Genomic DNA, 8,459 nt, shown 5'->3' with positions numbered 1-8,459 from the left:
CATTCACAAACCCTAAACCTCTAAACTAAATCTTGTAATAAATAATGTGGAAATTGAGCAAGTTGAGGAGACTAAACTGCTTGGAGTAACCCTGGATTGTAAACTGTAATGGTCAAAACATATTGATGCAACAGTAGCTAAAATGGGGAGAGGTCTGTCCATAATAAAGCGCTACTCTGCCTTCTTAACAATGCTATCAACAAGGCAGGTCCTATAGGCCCTAGTTTTGTCGTACCTGGACTACTGTTCAGCCGTGTGGTGAGGTGCCACAAAGAGGGACTTAGGAAAATTACAATTGGATCAGAATATGGCAGCACGGCTGGCCCTTAAATGTACACGGAGAGCTAACATTAACCTCTACGGGATCGGCGTCCCGTATACGGGACGGTTGAGCTAACGTGCGCTAATGTGATTAGCATGACTGTTGTGAGTAACAGCAAACTTTCCAGGACATAGACATGTCTTATATGGGCAGAAAGCTTACATTCTTGTTAATCTAACTGCACAGTGAAAAAAGACCATGCTATTGTTTGAGGAGAGTGCACAACAACAAAAAACGTATCACGGCAACTGGTTTGATACATTCACCTCTGAAGGTAAATAATGTACTTACATTCAGTAATCTTGCTCTGATTTGTCATCCTAAGGGTCCCAGAGATAAATTGTAGCATAGTTTTGTTTGATAAAATCAATTTTTATATTCAAATGTAGGAACTGGGTTCTACAGTTTGAACCCCTGCTGTCTCTGGCTCCACACCCACCCCGCCATCTAGATGTGTGAAAGTTAGTGTATAAGCTAATGATCCATCATGTATGACATTCCTGGGAGTGTGTAAACTTACATTCTGTATTACCATATCATTTTTGTATGTTCTCTATAGTTATGTACTTGAAAATGTATCAATTGACCAATTCAGCACATTTGGGCAGACTTTATACAAAATAGTCCAGTATTGCAACTCTTCACTGGATCAATTTGAAACTTTGCGCGCACACTGCTGCCATCTAGTGGCCAAATTCTAAATTGCGCCTAAACTGCAATATTATATTGTGACCTTTCTCTTGCATTTCAAGATCTAATGTGTTATATTCTCCTACATTAATTTCATATTTCCATAAACTTCGAAGTGTTTCCTTTCAAATGGTATCAAGAATATGCATATCCTTGCTTCAGGCCCTGCGCTACAAGCAGTTAGATTTGGGTATGTCTTTTTAGGTGAACATTTTAAAAAAGGGTCAGATTCTTAAGAGGTTAATCTCTCCTGGCTCAAAGTAGAGGAGAGATTGACTTCATCACTACTTATATTTGTGAGAAGTATTGACATGCACACAGCTCAGACACCCATGCATACCCCACAAGACATGCCACCAGAGGTCTCGTCACAGTCCCCAAGTCCAGAACAGACTATGGGAGGAGCACAGTACTACATAGAGCCATGACTACATGGAAATCTATTCCACATCAAGTAACTCATGCAAGCAGTAAAATCAGATAATTATTTCAATAAAAATACCCCTTATGGAACAGCGGGGACTGTGAAGAGACACACAGGCACAGACACACGCTTGCACACACACGATAACATACGCACTATACACACACACGTACACTTGGATTTTGTGTTGTACATACACTTTATGTGGTAGCAGAGTAGCGGCACACACCTCCCATATATATATATATATATATATATTGCCTTTGGAAAGTATTCAGACTCCTTCACTTTTTCCACATTTTGTTACATTACAGCCTTCTTCTAAAATATATATTTTTAAATATCATCCTCATCAATATACACATAATACCCCATAATGACAAAGCAAAATCTGTTTTGTAGAAATCTCTGCCAATGTATTAAAAATAAAAAAAACTTTTCTATGAGACTCGAAATTGAGCTCAGGTGCATCCTGTTTCCATTGATCATCCTTGAGATGTTTCTACAACTTGGTTGGAGTCCACCTGTGGTAAATTCAATTGATTGGACATGATTTGGAAAGGCACACACCTGTCTATATAAGGTCCCACAGTTGACAGTGCATGTCAGAGCAGAAACCAAGCCATGAGGTCAAAGGAATTGTCCGTAGAGCTCCGAGACAGGATTGTGTCGAGGCACATATCTGGGGAAGGGTACCAAACAATTTCTGCAGCATTGAAGGTCCCCAAGAACACAGTGGCCTCCATCATTCTTAAATGGACGAAGTTTGGAACCACCAAGACTCTTCCTAGAGCTGGCTGCCCGGCCAAACTGAGCAATCGGGGGAGAAGGACCTTGGTCAGGGAGGTGACCAAGAACCCAATGGTCACTCTGACAGAGCTCCAGAGTTCTTCTGTGGAGATTAGAGATTCTTCCAGAAGGACAACCATCTCTGCAGAACTCCACCATTCAGGCCTTTATGGTAGAGTGGGCAGACGGAAGCCACTCCTCAGTAAAAGGCACATGACAGCCGGCTTGGAGTTTACCAAAAGGCACCTAAAGGACTCTCAGACCATGAGAAACAAGATTCTCTGGTCTGATGAAACCAAGATTGAACTCTTTGGCCTGAATGCCAAGCGTCACGTCTGGAGGAAACCTGGCACCATCCCTACGGTGAAGCATGGTGGTGGCAGCATCATGCTGTGGGGATGTTTTTCAGCGGCAGGGACTGGGAGACTAGTCAGGATCGAGGGAAAGATGAAGGGAGCAAAGTACAGAGATGTCCTTGATGAAAACCTGCTCCAGAGTGCTCAGGACCTCAGACTGGGGGCGAAGGTTCACCTTCCAACAGGACAATGACCCTAAGCACACAGCCAAGACAACGCAGGAGTGGCTTCGGGACAAGTCTCTGAATGTCCTTGAGTGGCCCAGCCAGAGCTTGGACTTGAACTTGATCGAACATCTCTGGAGAGATCTGAAAATAGCTGTGCAGCAACACTCCCCACACATCCTTACAGAGCTTGAGAGGATCTGCAGAGAAGAATGGGAGACACTCCACAAATACAGGTGTGCCAAGCTTGTAGCGTCATACCCAAGAAGACTTTAATCTGTAATCGCTGCCAAAGGTGCTTCAAGAAAGTACTGAGTAATGGGTCTGAAAACGTATGGAAATGTGATATTTCAGTGATATTCTTTTTCTTTTTAAAATTTGCAAAAATGTCTAAACCTGTTTTTGCTTTGTTATTATGGGGTATAGTGTGTAGATTGATGAGGGGGAAAAAACAATTTAATAAATTTTAGGCTGTAACGTAACAAAATGTGGAAAAAGTGGTCTGAATACTTTCCGAATGCACTGTGTGTGTGTGTGTATATATATATATATATATACAGCTCTGGAAAAAATTAAGAGACCACTGCACATTTGTCTTAAATCAGCATCTCTACATGTATGACAGCCTTTCCATTCCAGTGTCTGTTGAATTCCAACACAGGCACACCTCATTCTACTGAATTAGGTACTGATTAGGTGATCACATGAACCAAATCTTATTTAATGAGGAAAAGTATAAAATCCACTGCTGTGGTCATCACTATCCTCTTGCAATAGCACCAGCTGGATGGCAAAAACAGTGCTAATAGTACCTCAAAAGTAATTTTAATCAAAAAAATAACTGTTGACCATGCCAAAAGAGTTGAAAAGGAAAGTTTTGAGTGAGGAAAAGAAGGGTTCAATTCTGGCTTTACTGGCAGAGGGATACAGTGAGCATCAGGTTGCTTCCATCCTTAAAATGTCAAAGACGGCGGTTCATAAGAACAAGGTCAAGCAGCAGACATTGAGGACAACAAAGCTACAGACCGGCAGAGGGCGAAAACGTCTCTCTACTGACCAGGATGACTGCCAACTCATTCGAATGTCACTCAACAACCGTAGGATGACATCAAGTGACCTACAAAAAGAATGGCAAACGGCAGCTGGGGTGAAGTGCACGGCGAGGACGGTTCGAAACAGGCTCCTAGGGACAGGGCTGAAGTCGTGCAAAGCTAGAAAAAAGCCCTTCATCAATGAGAAGCAAAGAAGAGGCAGGCTGAGGTTTGCAAAAGACCATTAGGATTGGGCCGTAGAGGACTGGAGTAAGGTCATCTTCTCTGATGAGTCCAATTTTCAGCTTTGCCCAACACCTGGTCGTCTAATGGTTAGACGGAGACCTGGAGAGGCCTACAAGCCACAGTGTCTCGCACCCACTGTGAAATTTGGTGGAGGATCGGTGATGATCTGGGGGTGCTTCAGCAATGCTGGAATCGGGCAGATTTGTCTTTGTCAATGAATCAAACCACGTACAAGGTTGTCCTGGAAGAAAACTTGCTTCCTTTTGCTCTGACATTGTTCCCCAACTCTGAGGATTGGTTTTTCCAGCAGGACAATGCGCCATGCCACACAGCCAGGTCAATCAAGGTGTGGATGGAGGACAACCAGATCAATTTCCTGTCATGGCCAGCCCAATCTCCAGACCTGAACCCCCCTGAACCCCTCATCAAACAAAGCCGAGCTGCTTGAATTTTTGCGCCAGGAGTGGCATAAAGTCACCCAACATCAATGTGAAAGACTGGTGGAGAGCATGCCAAGACGCATGAAAGCTGTGATTGAAAATCAGGGTTATTCCACCAAATATTGATTTCTGAACTCTTCCTTAGTTAAAACATTATTATTGTGTTGTTTAAAAATGAACATTAACTTATTTTCTTTGCATTATTCGAGGTCTGACTACACTGCATATTTTTTGTTATTTTGACCAGTTGTCATTTTCTGCAAATAAATGCTCTAAATGACAATATTTGTATTTGGAATTTGGGAGAAATGTTTTCAGTAGTTTATAGAATAAAACAAAAATGTTAATTTCACCCAAACACATACCTATAAATAGTAAAACCAGAGAAACTTATATTTTTGCAGTGGTCTCTTAATATTTTCCAGAGCTGTATATATATATATATATATATACTACCAGTGAAAAGTTTGGTCACACCTACTAATTAAAAGGGTTAATATTTATTTTGACAATTTTTTACATTGTAGAATAATAGTGAAGACATCAAAACTATGAAATAACACATGGAATCATGTAGTAACCAAAAAAGTGTTAAACAAATCAAAATATATATTATATTTGAGATTCTTCAAATAGCCTTGATGACAGCTTTGCACACTCTTGGCATTCTCTCAACCAGCTTCATGAGGTAGTCACCTGGAATGCATTTCAATTAACAGGTGTGCCTTCTTAAAAGTTAATTTGTGGAATTTCTTTCCTTCTTAATGCGTTTGAGCCAATCAGTTGTGTTGTGACAAGTTTCTTCAAGTGCAGTCGCAAAAACCATCAAGCGCTATGATGAAACTGTCTCTTATGAGGACCGCCACAGGAATGGAAGACCCAGTTACCTCTGCTGCAGAGGATAAGTTCATTAGAGTTACCAGCCTCAGAAATTGCAGCCCAAATAAATGCTTCACAGAGTTCAAGTCACAGACACATCTCAACATCAACTGTTCAGAGGGGACTGTGTGAATCAGGCCTTCATGGTCGAATTGCTGCAAAGAAACCACTACTAAAGGACACCAATAATAAGAAGAGACCTGTTTGGGCCAAGACACACGAGCAATGGACATTAGACCGGTGGAAATGTGTACTTTGGTCTGGAGTCCAAATTGGAGATTTTTGGTTCCAACCGCCGTGTCTTTGTGAGACGTGGTGTGGGTAAACGGATGATCTCCGCATGTGTAGTTCCCACCATAAAGCATGGAGGAGGAGGTGTTATGGTGTGGGGGTGCTTTGCTGGTGACACTGTCTGTGATTTATTTAGAATTCAAGGCACACTTAACCAACATGGCTACCACAGCATTCTGCAGCGATACACCATCCCATCTGGTTTGGGCTTAGTGGGACTATAATTTGTTTTTCAACAGGACAAATACCCAACACACCTCCAGGCTGTGTAAGGGCTATTTTACCAAGAAGGAGAGTGATGGAGTGCTGCATCAGATGACCTGGCCTCCACAATCTCCCGACCTCCACCCAATTGAGATGGTTTGGGATTAGTCAGACGGCAGAGCGAAGGAAAGCCGCCAACAAGTGCTCAGCATATGTGGGAACTCCTTCAAGACTGTTGGAAAGGCATTCCAGGTATAGCTGGTTGAGAGAATGCCAAGAGTGTGCAAATCTGTCATCAAGGCAAAGGGTGGCTATTTGAAGAATCTCAAATATAAAATATAGTTTGATTTGTTTAACACTTTTTTGGTTACTACATGATTCCATATGTGTTATTTCATAGTTTTGATGTTTTCACTATTATTTACATTTTAGTCATTTAGCAGACACTCTTATCCAGAGCGACATACAGTTAGTGAGAGCATACATTTTTCATACTGGCCCCCCGTGGGAATCGAACCCACAATCCTGGCGTTGCAAGCGCCATGCTCTACCAACTGAGCTAAAGAAGGCCTACAATGTAGAAAATAGTATGATCTTCTGAACCTCCCAATACCTTTCTGATGCATTTCAGTCACTTCAAATCTTCAGATTGAGATACTGTCAGACTGATTTGTAATAGACTGTCATAGCCCAGATAAATAAAAAAGTAAACATTGGCCGTTGATTACATAACTTTTACATAACTTTTTTTTTACACATACATGGTGGGGTTGTGAAAAAATGTTTATCAAAATGTTGTCATGGGCCAAAAAAGTTTGGGAACCCCTGATTTAAAGGGACAATCTGGGATTGGTACTATCAATTTGTGGACTGTAAAATTATTGATATATAGCCTGAAGAATGTAACTTATAAATGCTTCATTAGCTTATCTGTCTTAACCCATCGGAGCACAAAATATAAGCTTGTTTACTCAATTGTTTGTAAACAATAATTGTAAACAAACACTGTATAGCTTCAAAACATAGTTAAAACTATACTTTTGATATCATGGATGGTTAGTCCTTGCATCCATAGCTCCATGAATTTGAGGGTGATTGCATTTCTCCAGGCCCATCCCTCAGCTTTTTACCAAAACAGAGGTGGGGTGACGCTTTGTGTGTGTATGTGTGTGTCTACAGGTGTGGCCCTACCCTGTCTGTACCAGGGCAACAGCCAGGCGTGTGTGACGCTGTACAGAGACGGAGCAGCCAACCAAGTGAGACTTGTTCAATCTATCTAGCGGTTACAGTAAAGTCATGAAGTCATCATGATCATCGACTATCCTCGTCTTGTCCAGTCAGGGCCAGATCTTTGAGTCTTTCATCTTGGTGGCTCTGTGGGAGTTGATCATGTATCTTCATCTGTGAGAACAACAACTTAATCATGTGGACGTCTGTAGAGAAGTACTTCAAGAGATCAGACTACATTCCTGGCCTCAAGGTAGGACACAAACAGTCAGTGAGTGTACAGTATCTCTGCTATATTGACCTTCCTGTCTCTGGGTGTAGCTGGACGGCATTGGACGTTCTGTGTGTGAGGGAGGCCATCAAGTCAGCTGCAGACCACTGCAGAGCCGGGAAGGTGAGCTATGATTGGATGTAGAGCTGGAGAAGACGATTTCTGATTGGTGGAGAGATTAGCAATTTATAACTGGTTTAAGAGCTTGAAGAGTGTTAAGAATCACTTTGTCTCAGACAATCTAATCTCAGATGATCAGCTTCTACAACAGTATCAAACCAGTGTCTCTTCCCTGACAGAGGGAGGCTATGTGACCAGCATAGAGACATTCTGTGGAAGAGACTCCAGTACAGAGCTGCAACTGGCCCTAGTTTAACCACTCCTGGCACTCCTGGTGTGCTGCAGGGCCAAAGAGCATAGATATAGAAAGATGCTGAGAAACTGCAGCTCCAATAGAAATCCCTGATCAAGCTATTTAGCTGTGTCATGGCGGTGTTGGCCACCTTGTGATGTCTTTTGGTTTGGAAACATCTCTGGCAGGGTCCTATTGTCATGGAGCTGGAAACCTACCGTTACCATGGACACAGCATGAGCGATCCATGACCCTGTGACCGTCGTCTCCGCCGGTCTCTCTGCCCCCTCACTCCTCCCCACACCTACTCTCCTCTCTCTCACCTCCCTTAAGCCTTCCACATGCTTTGGTTTGGCTGGCGCCTAGCCGAGTTTGAAAGAGTGTGCACGCATCCTCCCTTACAATACCTTTATTTTCAGTTTTAAAGCTAATTTCCTGCAATTATACACGTTGCCATGGAGTTGAGAGAAAATTTTGTCGTTTTAAAACTAATTTCCTGCAATTCTATGCGTTTTGCCATGGCTAATACTGTTGTTTTCCACAAACATAATAACAAAATACTGCTAAATTCATTGGTTTTGGAATTTTCAATTCTCCCTGACTGTCTAGCTTTTATTTAGCTGATTGTTAGTTCTCAAAGATTATAAAAACATATATAGGGCCATTATCTTTTCTACATATATCTGGTTTTAGACGTTGAATTTTACTCGTAAATGTGTATTATTATTATTTTAAAACTGTTTGGACTTAGGTGACCTGAAAAAACGCTTAGG

At 41.9% G+C, this 8,459-nt stretch overlaps 1 pseudogene; it reads left to right on the top strand.

The window, feature by feature from the left end:
* Nucleotides 1–307: 307 nt before the first annotated feature.
* On the top strand, nucleotides 308–7,937 carry LOC121542180 (annotated as a pseudogene).
* The last annotated feature ends 522 nt before the right edge of the window (nucleotides 7,938–8,459 follow it).

Source organism: Coregonus clupeaformis, chromosome 27, assembly GCF_020615455.1.
Source record: "Coregonus clupeaformis isolate EN_2021a chromosome 27, ASM2061545v1, whole genome shotgun sequence".
Taxonomy (NCBI): domain Eukaryota; kingdom Metazoa; phylum Chordata; class Actinopteri; order Salmoniformes; family Salmonidae; genus Coregonus; species Coregonus clupeaformis.
This window is presented reverse-complemented; position numbering and strand designations above follow the sequence as displayed.